The following is a 16,245-nucleotide window of genomic DNA, read 5'->3' on the forward strand; positions in this document are numbered from 1 at the left end:
ATGCCCACACACTTAGTATCACATGTCTGTTTGGAATGTACTGTGTGTCCATCTACACAATGGCGTACTGGGCATGCTCACACACTTAGCAGTTGCAAAGGGCCATCTTGCATGCACACGGAGTCTAATCGCAGACGGGCGCAGTGTGGAATGTACTGCGTGTCCATCTACACAACGGCGTACTGGGCATGCTCACACATGTAGCAGTTGCAAAGGGCCATCTTGCATGCACACGGAGTCTAATCACGGAAGGGCGCAGTGTGGAATGTACTGTGTGTCCATCTACACAATGGCGTACTGGGCATGCTCACACACTTAGCAGTTGCAAAGGGCCATCTTGCATGCACACGGAGTCTAATCGCAGACGGGTGCAGTGTGGAATGTACTGCGTGTCCATCTACACAACGGCGTACTGGGCATGCTCACACACTTAGCAGTTGCAAAGGGCCATCTTGCATGCACACGGAGTCTAATCGCAGAAGGGCACAGTGTGGAATGTACTGTGTGTCCATCTACACAACGGCATGCTGGGCATGCTCACACACTTAGCAGTTGCAAAGGGCCGTCTTGCATGCACACGGAGTCTAATCACGGAAGGGCACTGTGTGGAATGTACTGTGTGTCCATCTACACAACGGCGTACTGGGCATGCTCACACACTTAGCATTTGCAAAGGGCCATCTTGCATGCACACTGACTCTAATCACGGAAGGGTGCAGTGTGGAATGTACTGTGTGTCCATCTACACAACGGCGTATTGGGCATGTTCACACACTTAGCATTTGCAAAGGGTCATCTTGCATGCACATGGACTCTACTCATGGAAGGGCGCAGTGTGGAATGTACTGTGTGCACTGGGCATGCTCACACACTTAGCAGTTGCAAAGGGCAATCTTGCATGCAGATGGAGTGTACACACAGAAGGGCACAGTAAGGTATAACTGCCCTCACACACAGGGCGGTCACACATGCAGTGACCTGTACACACACAGCTGCCATCACAGCTGTCACAGGTGCAGGTCACACATGTACACACTGCAGTGTACACTGTAGCTGGCAAGTCAGCACCATGTCATTGGTGCAGCACTACACAGCCTTACTGTCCCACAACACCATGTGACACATGACCACTGGGCTGTACAGCGGTGTACACCAGCTGTGCAGAGTACACATGTACCAACAGGGATCCAACAGGTGTTATGCATTGCAATGATACCAGTATACATGAACAGGTCGGCTCAAGACATACCATGGCCCTTACACAGCTGTGACACCTGACTGTTGCTGTACACCAATGAACACACGTCTGGGTATGTCATACATGTGATTGTGTGGATGTGTGCATGGACTGCACACACAACACATACATACATAGCCTTTGATGTACCTCGTGCATAACACTGGCCTAATCAATGCTACACATGCAAATTGAAGGTGTGCCCATGTCTGTTGAATGCTCACACTACAGGGGGTAGCAGTGTTGACCAGGACGCATACCCTTGCACTGGTCACCTGTGACACCCATGATATCATACTGCAGTCCATGTGTTATGTATGTCAACACACATGTCCAACAATAGCAATGCATACAAACATGGCAATAGGAGACACATGTGACATCTGTACTGTGCATGCAGCAAACATGCATGTGCAGTGGCCGATGTCTGTAACATAGTTGCACCTACCTACGACATGCAGACGCAATGCAGACCCATCATTGACATCTGTATACGGTGACATACAAACAGCACGTATGGAAGGATGTGTGTACATAACGTGGTGAACCACCTGTCTAGATGTATGTGTGCAGGGGGTGGTTCACAGTTGTGTCACACACCGTCCTATCATGCCATGTGCAAACAGTACGCTATGTCGCTGTTACGTGACGGTGCTGACATAATGCATGCACAGCGGTCAGGTGTTAACAACTATATGTCACATGGCACCTGTAACACCTACATCCTCCCATGTGCATATAGCAGCATATTTGCCAGATATAGCGTTGGTTCACATAATGCAATCAATGCCGCTGCATGTCCATCAAACGTGTCATCATATGGCAGGTGTATCATTCCCAGCACTGCCATGTGTGCCCGAATGTGTGACCAGGGATGCCACATATCGTGGGGAATATGTCCCAGTTGCTACACATCCCTGTACACCATTGTAGAGATCTGTACATACGTCAGTGTGGGAAGCATGATGTTTGCCGGTGAGGTGCATCACACACGTCGGCTGTCTGTATACACATGTGTGGTCACCACAGTGTGTGTGTGTCTGTATGTATGTCTGATGCTTGGTGTGAGTGTGTATGCTAATATACGGTGGGAAATGATCACTAGCCCCACGTGGTGACTAACCCGTAATGGTGATGCATTGCACAACCCTGTTGATGCCATAGGTCCCAGCCATACTGGTTACCTGTGCATGTCCCTTCTCTGTGACACGTCATGTGGGTGCATAGTACTGTGAGGGTGATGACCACACAGGCAAGAGTCCCCAGCTGTGCACTATGGGGTGTGCGTTATAGTGGTGTACACCCCGTGAATGCGGCCATGTTCCCGTACTGGTACAGGGTCCTACTGCTGCACATTGTGGCCTCCAGCTACCAAGTGACACCTCACATCATCATTGGCCAGGCCGCTGTGTACAACCCCTGCACCATGTCACCATACCTGTAATGTGTCCTGCTATGTATGTCACGTCTCTGTCCAGTGTAGCCTGTGGCACCGACCACATGCGTCATGTGCAGTATATGTGTGGACATCTGTGTCATGTTGGTGTGTCCAACAGTCAGGTTGAGGATACATGTAGCATGCTGATATTGCCAGACGTGCCTGTGTGTAATCCACAGTTACACGTGGGGGACTGCAAGCACTGCTACCTGTAGGCACATGCAAGTACACCATAGAAGGGAACCAGGGTATCACAACCAACATGGAGCTACAGATGTAACCGAGACACATACCGTGAACACATCACAATGCATGCTGCACCTGCACTACATGGTATGACTGGTGCATGTCGACAGTACATAACCTATGTCACATACACACCTCAGTATTCACACACAACCACTGCAACATACACATCCCTCACTATGCATACACAGGTATTACATACACCTCTCACTATGCTGTTCACCCTGTGCATCAGAATATTTGTGCATAACCCTGCACCGATGGTGTGGATGACAGGGATGTGGCACAGGCTTCATCATATGTACAGGGTGATATGTTTGCCAGGGGCATAGGCTGCACCAATGGATAACATCATGTGTGTGTAAGGGCCGGTGAATTGACTGGACATGTCTGTGCAGAATGCATGTGGATGTTGTGGAGCCCTACAGTTGTGTTTGCTGTGTGCGTGTATGTGTGTACACAGTTCTGCCATTTGTGATGCCTACACGGGGTATAATTGACAGCCCCAGATTGTACAGAGCAGGTTGTACAGCTCACTGTGTCCGTCCACACCCACGTGACCTGTGCCTGCCTGGGGTTGCACGGGCACTACCAGGTGGAGGTACAGAGTGGCTACTGTCCAACGACACATGTCCGCTGGAACCATGTCCCCACTGAGACCATCCAGGGCCATGTCCACGTGGCCTGCTGTGTCCTGGTGTTGACAGCACAGCACCAGCTGCACTGCTACTGCTACCAGCACTATGGGAGCGGGCATGTGAGGTGGCACGCTCACGTCGACCTACACTAGGTGGTGTTGCTGGCCTACGTTCACATGGCCTACGCCTCACTCCTACCAGGTGTTCCAGCACAGACAGCTGCCACGCACGGATTGCCATGCCTCGGTCAAGGATTCCAACCATTTCACCTAGTCGCCTATCCAGAACATTAACAATCTGCTGTTGAGCATTTGCCAATGCCTGGATGTTGTCATTTAGGGTATGGATAGCAGCCCTCTGCAGCCTCTGCCCTTCTCTGTTCTGCTGTTCAGCACGTGCCTGTGCTGCCATTACAGTCTGGAACATGCATCTGGTGATACCAGCTGCTGCGCTCTGTCCTGCAGGTGCACGTCTGCCAGAGGTCATCCTACGAGCAGCACCGGCCACATGCCTGTGTGGCGCATCTGCAGTCATTACACTGACACCATGGTGTGTAGACACACCTTCTGTAGCCACCGCGCAGTCTTCCTGTTCCACGCCAAAAGACGCTGACTGTCCTTCCTCTATGGCCACCGGTGATGCGGTATGTGTTGGCAGCAGAACTGTGTGCGGGGAAGAGGGGGACATAGCTGGGATGGTAACCATTGGCACAGATTCAGCCCCTGACAACCCTGCCTGTACCTCATGCATATGTTCATCACCGCTAGTATCTGTGGGGATACTAACATCAGATGGACCGCAGGAGGGTAACGCACTTACATCACCTGTAAATGCAAAGAAATACTGTAAAGTACAATAGATACACACACAGACACACACACACACAGACACACACAGACACACACAGACACACACACACACAGACACACACACACAGACACACACACACACACACACACACACACACACACACACACACACACACAGACACACACACACACACACACAGACACACACACAGACACACACAGACACACACAGACACACCATGCATGTGATTTGTCAGATGGCATGCAGCATGCCTGCGGTACAGAAGAGGGCATGCAGCTCAGACATTAATAGTGTTAGTAAGCATACCTCCCTGGGGTGCACACTACAGCAAGCAGGTGTCATATCAGTAGCCATGCAGTTCACACAATCATGGTAGTATGCATGCATCCCCATGATACACCATGTGGCCCAGAACAGGATAACAGTACACATGGCTGATGTGACCTTGACATGTAATCTGCTGACATGTGCATTAACATGCATACATGTATGACACAATGGTGTCCTGACACATGTACAGCATCATAATGGGCTTCACATTGCAGTGTTGTGTGTATGCACTACAGATAGAATGCATGTTTAGCAAATGTGCATGAGCATGGGAGGGCAGTGTGAGCCATCTAAATTGCTATACAGTGTGAAGTACAGACACTGTGCCATTGCATGGCAACATGAGGCATGTATGTTGCTGTAGAATGCATAATATGTACACATTGCATAGCCATAACTGCAACACAGTCATGATGTTCGACAGATCGTATATGGTAGACTTCAGTGACACCTCCAGTAGCTGTGCACAGGCTTTTAGGTTGCCCAGTGTACCACATCAACTGTATAATCGGTCAACTAGGACTATAATTGGACCATGTGTGAACAATGTGCAACAGGGTGTATACACATCCCAAGTACTGTGTGGCTACATGTCTCTGGCCATCCCCCATGGCCATGTGTGCACATGTGTTGGCCAATTGTGTGTGATGGGCATCTTCTCCACATGTCTGTGTGGTCCCATATGACATACACACATACATGTCAGATATGTCACAATCCACAGGGCTATGCAGACAACGGGTTGTATGTTTGGTATGTGGGGTATAGGTCATGCAATAGTGTGACAATATTGCAGACAGAACACTACATGTCTGGGACATGTTAGGTGGCACATCACAATGTGTGCACCCAATGCAGGGGCATATGACACAATGGTGACACTTGTGGGCTGCCCATATCACAGCTCACTATGTGGTACTGTGTGCGTACCACACATGTTGTTCCAATGCATACTACATATGACTCCATTGTAGAACACCTCCACCGTTGTATGCACAGCTGACCACACATGTCACATTGACAAGTACTGTGGTTTCAAGTCTGTGTATCATTACGTTTGTATATATTGCACATGGGTGGTGTGTGTGAATGCATGGTGGTGCGACCTGCATATCGTGACTGGAACAAACATCAGGTGTGCAGGTGTTAACTGGCCACATGGCAAATAGATCTGCACTGTAACATGCCTGATACTGATGACAGTCTCACCTGCAATGGACCCATGTCTGTGTGGCACACCAGAGGTACCTGTATAGGGGTGACACACCAGTATGAACATTATCCATGACTGTATGACAGCCACAGGTTGCACTGTGCATGTCAACACATTCACCTGTGTAATAACATATAGTATGCACATGTGTGCATACACAACGTAGCATACTGTAGTATGCAGCATGTGTGTCCACATACCTGGCATATGTTGTTACTTTACATAATGTACAGTGACACATGCAACTACATGGGATATAATAGCCATATGTGCATTACTGACTTACCAGGCAACTCCAGGCTCATTGGTTGGGAGACACCCACCTCCACGATGGCAGCTAGTGTTTCTGGATGCTGTTCCCTGGGTGTCCCCAGACTGGCCAGTAGCTCCTCAGTGTGTGTGTGAGTGGGGGCTGGGTTGGTGGCCCACCACCTGTTCCACCTTGTTCCCTGATGATTGCAGTGGCACGCTGTTTTGCATGTCATATCAGGTCCGTGCAGTGTCTGCGCACCCGCTGGTAGGTGCGGTTATGGCCACCCACATCGTTCACCCTGCTGCGTAGATCCTGCCACAGGTCATCCCACTGCTGGGCATGCTGTGGCACATGGCTGAACAACAAGTCATAGTTGTCATGGAGCTGTGGGATGAGGACATCATCCTCCTGGTGGGTGTATGCTGGGAGGCATGTACGGGGCATTATCTGTAAAACATAATGATGGTGACAGGTCACAGTTTCAGAGATGTACAGAGATACTGCTGCACATACATTTCTATGACATCTACTGCATCTGCACAGTTATCTTTGCAAAGCATCATGACACTGACACGACTGACGTGTTTGTGTCACACATGTCACACCCATTATGCATTGGATATCATCACCATATATGTGTGTCACTTCATTACAGTGTTCATACTCCATGTAAATGCTGTCTTGCTCTGGGCATGTCTATTTGCCTGCACTTGTGTTCTTACCTATCTGCACATGCCTCGATGTGTCCACGGTACTACTGTTGACCTGGATGCTGTGTATATGTCACATATCAACACAGACACAGCCGTAATGGACTTGAGCAGTGAAAATGCACACATACGCATGGACACCTGTACATGCATGTGTTTTGCCATATACATCTACACAGCACTGTACAACTGTTCAACATCCTGACACGGATCGCCTGTATTACACATGTGATAGACATGGGACAATGGATAGTCAGACGACACTCGCAGGGATGGTCATCAACCATAGCATGTGTGGGCACAGTTTCCACGCTGTTACAGATGGCCATTGTGCCACCACAAGCTGCATCAGTGCCACATTACTGATCCAGTCAGTTGATAGTACATCTACCATGTGGCCATCACACCATGTATGACTGGGATGACATCTGCAGCTTTGATGGACAGGGTTGCATGGTATGGCGGGAGTATGTCACATATATGGCACAGGGATCTGTCCAGCCTGTGGCGATCCTAGTATTAGGACGGTGGCTGTCCATGACATATGTCATATAGATCAGGATATGGACATGTAGCATGTCCACCATCATGGTGCAGCAAATGTCCTTCTGCAAGGTAGACAGCATGCTGCATAGCGGAGGTGTGGATTGTGAAGGCTGGTATCGCACATCCATGCATAGCCATTACCCCTTACAGGTGGTATGTGATCCAATATTGGTCACCACAGTGCTGTATATGCCTGGCCAGTGATCTCCGTGCTCATGGATGGCACCCTGACATGACATGGGTACCTCATATGACTACCTAAGGGGCCTGGAGACGTCACCATGTCAGAGGGTGCACTGCACAGCACCATCCCTTACACAATGTCCATACTGTTGACCACAGCCTAGGTAGTAGTTTATGGGTACAGGGATGTTCACCTAGCGGTGACACTGCTGGTATTATCCATCAGACTGTGCACATATGTCACACACCTCACCCACACAGCCCATTCTGTATGTTGTTCACAACACTGACACAGCTAAACTGATAGGTCACATGGCCATTCACAGCCATTCACAGCCTTACATACACAGATGTCTAACATTTGTCTGTGTGGTATGGGCTACAATGAGGGTGGGGTACAACACATTAACCCTGTTCTACTGTATCTGGCACTGATGTGCTGTGCACATGTCACTCTTTCACCTTTTGTAGTTGTGAGTCTGTCAACAGGCCACTGGTGGAACACTCCTGTGACATGCAAAGGTATTTGTAATCAAATATCCGTGCTATCTTGTACATCTGTACTGCTAACATCTACAGTGCTAATGGTTCATGGACATGCACACCATACTCAGCAGGGTTATAGTGCGGTGCCACCCTAAATGACTGTCATCACCACTTGTAGGTTGATATTATCCAGCACCCTATCTGTATTGTATGGTCATGCTAGGCACTTGTTCAGAACATGTGAGCATGTCATGAGCTACTGATTACTATAGCGCCCAATCCACACCATTTCCCACAGGTACACTGGCTGTCCTACACTTCCTAGCTTGCTTAAGGTATGACAGCTGTTGTACACACATAACGCACATATCCTGTGGGACATGGTTGTATATACAGGCATGTCCAACTGTCACGTACCAGTGCTACTGCCTGTCTATATGAGGGATATGTCGTACATGTGGCAATAGAGCAATTGTCTCATGTACACATTCAATGCTCACCTACCAACATACGGCACTACAGCCTGTGGGGGATGCACGTCTGCAGCTGTGCTGGACCCATAGCACTCAGGTGTACCTCATTACGGGGAACGTACCTCATTTGGGGTTCTAAAAGGTGCATGTTCCTCAAGGTTCCACATTGGAAGGGTCTGTCACACATTCATTGTTGTACATAGTTTACCTGCTAGCCATGGCTAAATAGATGAGAATCATATTAATTCATTGGAATATCTGTTTTATACGTAAGACCAGCCTATTTTAGCCATCATATGCCCTTCCTAGTTGACGCTGTTAGTAAGCCAGTTGTAAGTGTTCCACGTTTCGCCCATTTGTCACACGGTATGAGGGCTAATGTTCCTCATTTTGGGGACAGGAGGCTGACAGCTATGGCTGGGGGTAATGCTGTCGCCAACCCTGACTGCACCTGACAGTCATTTGGGGATGTGTAACATTCGCAACACACCCCACCCATCACATACTCTCACATGATCTACACCACTGGCCACACCTACGAGGACAACCTGTGCAGTACGTCTCTATTCACTGTGGGCACCAGAGGTAGCCCCCATCATGGAAGACAACATCACCAGCTTATAGCCCACAGACTCATGTGTGCCCACCACATACAGCCAATAGTGAGTTATAACATTCACAACACACCAGTCATAGCTGACTCTGTAAGGTGTCACATTGCAGTTCCACACAGCAGGCTACACAAGGCGTTAGTTGCTTACATCTTGCTGTCGGGTAACTGCTTCTGCAATATAACCTATGCACCCATGTCACACCTCACCAGGTACGATATGTCTGTCATTCGCCATGTTAGTGTGACTGCCCTGTGATGCCACTTCACAGACTATGTGTGCAGGGACATGCAATAGCTCACCAGTCTTATAGCCCTGAGGATGTGGGCATAGCCCTTGGGAGCATTTTGCATTCATCCGGACACGATACCACTGTACAATGACCGACTGTGTCACTTCAACAGTTGACTATGCTCCTATTGTCATTCCACAGGCATGTGGTATCTGTCCGATATGACTGTCCTGGTCAAACACAATGCTGTGGCACAGATGACTTGCACCTGTCGGCCCTGGGAGTACAGCTCACATGTAAGGCTCTTGCTGCTTCTATACTGCCAGTCTTGCACAGTTTCCAATAACTGTCACTGGCAGGGCAGTAACTGCCATGCGTGACATGGGGTCATGTGACACATTGCTTGCATCTTCCTCTGTGATGCACGCAGGCAAGGCACACCTTATAATGCACCACTCAAACATCTCTGCAGTGACTGGGACCTGCCTCTAGGCTCTTTAGAGCACACCTGCAATGACAGGTTATAGACAGACCATACCTTTCAGGCACATACCTGGACCGGCACACCCACAGCTGAGGGGTTCCCATATCCCACTATGTTTTGCACGCATCCAGGCAAGTTGCTTAGCACAATGCATCAGAGGTGCTCCATGTGCAACTAACTGTGTCCGGGAATGCTTTACACATTGTAACAAGCGACAGAGTCAACATCATACCCCACGGGTAACATACCTTCTATGATGGTATAGTGGAAAGTGGGCCTCAGCTACTACTGATGTGTGACTGACACTACCCCACACTTCAATGGAATAGCCACTCATGTACCGACACATCCATGAGTCATACCCTCCGCTCTGCTGGATCATCTCATACACACCACCTCCAAGACCTACATTACCCTTGGCATGAACACTACCACCATGTGACTGGTGTTACACACCTGGGGTTATCCCCTCATTGGTGGATTCCGAACATATGCTAATCTACCTTGTTAGCCACATCCCGGAAACACACCCATCACAGCATACACAGTAGATGTGTACTACAACACCTACTACAGACGTCTGCTGACAGCGGTTGTTAACATCATGACACCCGTGCAGATGGACAATGCACATACAAATGCTGACACATACCCCAGTGCACTTAATTAACATGTACACAACTGCATGGATCATGCTATTCCACACAGAGCCATGATGGTACACACCAGATAACAGACGCCACTCTGGTGGTCATGTTCCACGGACATATGATGTACAACAACAGGTGTAGGCTGTTGCACAGTGGTGTACATTCCCATGTGTGGGATGGCTCACTGGTCAGCCGTGGTGGGGCCACAGGGTCCCTCATCACATACTCCAAGACTAGCTACATAAACATGACTGCCACACATTCCGGGGTGTACCACCAGGCATTATGGTGGTATGTCAGTATTCGATGGCAACACCCACATCTGCTGTCACATACAACAGTCACTCAGGAACATTGCAGACCCAGGTATTGTTGGCAACATGCTGGAGGATGGATTCAATGCTGACAGTACACCCTCTCACTCACTACAGGGCCGCAATCCATACATGAACATTGTGGTGTCCCTGTGGTCACACCTACACAGTACTGACCTACACTCTATATGTCCTAGGACACTGGCCCCATGTCACCTTCCAACGTCCCAGGCTGTGATGTCCACCAACCTCTGAATTACATGTCTCCCCACTAGGCCACCATATTCAGTAATAGTCTTGTTTCAGATGTTGTAGCCCCTGAATGGCACACAACAGCATTTATCACACTACACACAGGTGGCACCACATTGCACAAGTGGGACTATAGTCCTACACACCTGACTGGACTGTTCTGCATGGCTATGGGGCACATCATCAAGGACGTCATTCTCAGAGACATTGTTGGGCTCCCGTCCTCTGCTGCCACCCGGGTTGGGCTTGTTAAGGTCAGAGCATGGCCCCTACACATGGTGGACTCCTTTCATACAGTTACCAGGGCAGTTGCTGATGGTACAGGAGTCCACACATCCTACATTGTCCTCTCATTGCCTTTCAGCACCATTCCCCATTCTGGTATTGACAACATACACATCCACCTGCACATCATACCGTGTGTCTCAGGATGTTATGCTATGTGGCTCATGGACAGGACACACAGTGAGGCCAGCATACCATAGTACCTACTACATGTCAGGTACATTTGGCATACCACGGTCCTCAGTCATAGGGCCCCTCATGTTCAGTATATGCTTCCCTGCAGAACAGGCTGGCACAGGGGACTTTCCCTGCCTAGCTTTCGAACCCCTACATACCAAGCGCCATGATTGCTCCACCAGCTGATACTGACTCCAACCATATGGGTGTCGCTGTGACAGATACATAATATGACTATCATGGCATAACACAAGGTGCATGCACATCACCTTTGCATTACACCATTCACCCACTGACTATCACATGGATGGTAGTCCCCTGCATACATATCACATTGTACATGTTTACAGGACACACATATGTCGCACCCACTCCTGTGGTTATCGTATTGCCACTGTGGCGTGGATATCTTCCTACGTGGCCACACCTATCTGTACTGGGTGTGTAACTGGTACATAGGCACCCATTGTTCCTCTGAACTCAAGACATCTACACACATTCAAGGGTACACCACCCCATTTAGGGTGTACCTTACACAACAGCTACAGCTTTACATGCCACAACATTAACACTCCATGACGTTTACTGAGCTCCAACAGTTTAAATATGCAGCTGCACTATGGACACCACATCTGTACACATTTGCATACTACATACTCAGGGGTGACCTCTGCTGATCAGACAGGGCCCATGTCCACAACATTATTGATGGATATACTCCTCATACGCAACATAAGCAGAGGCCACTGTGAGCAACATGCTCATGGATATGTGCACACACGCCACAATGAGTGGGATGTGCTTCTGGGTTACATTCCCAAACTGGACACTCACCATGCTGTGGAACATAAGTCCTATGTACATCACGCAGTGATACTCAGTAGCACTGTTCATGTGATACCTCCCTTGGTGGTTGGGAGACACATGTAGGCCTGGGATCACTGCAGTCGCTGTACTGTGCAGTGGTCCAGGTGACACCTGGCTCTGCTCTTCACAGGACACTACCCTGGAGAGGTGCCACTAGTGTGAACACTGTAGTTGTGCTTACACATGGACTTGCCAGACTGCACAGTACCCCACTATGCACCTGTGCAGCTATTACATGTCCTTTGTGCATGGTTACTTGGTAGCCCTTCCATTTAGATTAGCTATCATGCTATTACTATGTCCCATACCTACAGGCCATATGTATCCTGTTATTGTACATACCAATAGATGATACCTGTGGTATGCATGATATGCCTATTATGCTGTGTAGAATATCTGTCATATCTACCTATAATACTATACATTACACATATGTCACATAGTATCCCATAATGCAAAGCATACTTGCTCAGCGGGACCACCTTACATATGTCATTAACATTATATGCCCATACACATGCGTGCTGTGACAGTATATCAACATATGCTATCCCCTGCTATGGCACGTCCTTGTTGGACATACCCTACCACTGACGGCGGGTTGTATGGCATTGTTCTGTTTAATGGCCTCATGTAGCATCCCTTGTGGTGTCTGTGCTGTGTACCTTGTGTCCCACTGCTGGACGCACAGATTCTACAAGCGTTAGTATGCTCAGTAAGACATCACTACATAAATACCTTTCCCCACTTTATGCATTGTGGACACGTTTAATTAATGCAAACCAGGCTATACATACAGTAAAACTAATTAATACAGATCATGCTATACATAACCTTACATATCAGGCATTCTACATACCTTGTTGTTGTTACGATGTTTCGTTTCTATCTCTCTCACAGTGTTTCAACTGTTATTCGGTATGAGCATACGGTTTGAATGTCTGGCAAGTCATCCTTATATACGTCGATACCTGAAACATGTGGATTCTTCCCACCAATTGGTGTTCCTGAGTGACTAATTACCTGCATATCAGCTGTGCAGCTACTCCATTCGCCAATTACGTGGCAACAGTGGGGTATAATTGGATTCTCCACCTGGGCGTTGCCTATTTGCCCTACCTTCGGGGAGACGGTCTGTATTGTGTTTTGTTATGTGTAACTGCAACTGCTATGCATGGAGACAGGTATAGTTTGGATTCATGTCCCCCGTGGATTGTGTGTGACAGGTAAAGTATTTGGTTCAACATGTGAGTGTACTTGTCATCCCGACGTCTGATAACGGAATATTGCAATCAAAACCTGTAACATGGCTGTTTGTTCCATTATACAATGCCTGCAATTTTGCATGTCGCCTTTAATTGTGTCTCTCACACGGTATGTTGAGGGTTCTGCAGATGTAATTGGCTGACTGGATGTTTGTGCTGCTATTACAGTTTGTATTGCTTTTGTTTCTAGTGTGGGGGATGTCGGTGGTTGTACGTAACATATACGGTTTGTGGGCCTTGCATTTCTACATAATCCGTATATATATGTGTGTGGGCTCCGTCCCTAATTGGGGAGCTAACAGTTAGTAGACTTATGTTACGGGATTGTACGTTGGGCCATTATTAACTGGTTTCTATATCGTCTGCAGGTGAGCTTGCTACTTGTATACCTCCGTAATTGCAGCGATATATCAGGGGATATGTGTAAGTGACAGCTATCCCTTGTATTTCTGTCCCAGATATTTGCAGTCATTGTGGTTGTGTTGTTAAAAGAGCCTGTTTGCCATGGGTTGCCACCTTTTCATATGGTCATTGTTGGACACTTGTGGGACACAAAGCGGTGTTTACAGGCCAACACGTAGCCATGGTCAGTACACAGGTAGCACATACTTTTATCCTCACTACATACCTATTGTTGTGTGACTTGGGCTACTTATCATATTGCATGTAACATTTAAGTTTCTTACATACAGGCATAACTATTAAATACGACTGTTACATTATATATGGGACAAATTTATGTCCTACCATCTCGGACATTTGCCCTTTATACTGTTTTATGTCAGGACACACCTGCCCAGGGTGGGAATGTCCCTCCTACTGTGGTACAGGTAGTAACCGTATGCCTACGGCTAGCTATACCCACACCTACCATACTTATCTGCCTCTGACTTGGCACCAACATACACATGTTGCGGACACACACACACATTACAGTCACACAGACATGCACACGGCACCCTCAACGCACACTTACACAGACTACAGCACTCACAGACACAGTTGAACACAGTACCTACGTGGACCACGACACCAGCAGCGGTGACTAACTGTCCCTTCATATCATCATACTATTACTCGTGGATGTACTGTTCCGGTACTGTGTTCTATCAGTCTTTCAGCCTCGTGGTTACGCATGTCGGTATGTTACACATTCCATGGTTGGCGGTATCCTATTTATTTGTACCTCTAAGATGTTATGAATGTCGTTGAACTATCTATTCTATTTGCAGATATCGCTGAATCCATCTATATCACCATATATCCTTCTATTGCCCTTTCTATCTGTATTATATATATGCATATGTGTACACACACATATATATATATATATATATATATATATATATATATATATATATATATATATATATATATATATATATATATATATATATATATATATATATATATATATCTGGCTGGGAACGTGACAGGCACACAGCACCACCATATGCTGTAAGACTCATGTACTGTTCAGGTGTTGGCATTCCGTGTTCCACTGGCTGTTGTGTTTACAATGTTTGAGGGCTGCCTATGTAGGAGTCACACATTGGGCCATCTATACATTACAATTTACAGGTGGTCATGTTTGTGTGCCATCCATTTTACTGTGTGTGCAGGTGGAGAGGTGTCAGTCTGTAGGGGCCTACATGGTCAGAGTATGTGCTATACGTTCCCTCTTTGCCAAGGCGTAGGCATATTGGGCATGCCTCCATCTGCCTACTGGGACTGGCACAGTGTGTTCATGGTCTGAATCCCTCTGTGCCTGTACTGGCCTTGGCAATTGCGGTGGGCTATGTGGGCCTTCACCATTTTGTATCTGCTGCAGCTGCTTCCGCAGGATCATATTATGTAGCATGGCACATACTATGAAGATGTGGGCACACATGCCTGGAGAGTACTGCAAGGCTCCACCAGATGTATCCAAGCACCGGAACCGTGATTTCAACATCCCGAACACACGCTCTATGATGATTCTGGTCTGTGCGTGTGCCTCATTATGGCATTCTTGCATGGGTGTGTGTGCATTTCTGATGGGAGTCATCATCCACGGCTCCAGTGCATAGCCAGCATCCCCCACAAGATGGCCATGTGGGATGTCCCCCCTGACAAATACTTGATACAGCTGCGAGGCATGCCAGATATGGGAGTCATGGTAGCTTTCTGGGCTGCCAGCACACACATCCATGATAATGCCCTGGGCATTGCACATGACCTGACAGTTGATGGAGTGGAATCCCTTGCGGTTTATGTAGTGCATACCCTGCTCACCGGGTAGTGACTTGATTTGTATGTGCGTGCAGTCTATCGCACCCAGTACCTCTGGGTATTGTGCCACACGGTGGAAGTGGAGCATATTGCTGGCCAACTCCTCCTGAGTTCTGGGGAAGTATATCTGCTCATTGGCATGTGGTAACATGGCATCCAGGAACTGGTGTAGTACCCTGGATGCTGATGCCTGTGAGATACCCATTATATCTCCAGTTGGCCTTTGAAAGGTACCTGTGGCCAGTAATCGCAG

The sequence above is a fragment of the Protopterus annectens genome, chromosome 1.part1 (genome assembly GCF_019279795.1).
Source record: "Protopterus annectens isolate FY-2018-M chromosome 1.part1, PAN1.0, whole genome shotgun sequence".
NCBI lineage: Eukaryota > Metazoa > Chordata > Ceratodontiformes > Protopteridae > Protopterus > Protopterus annectens.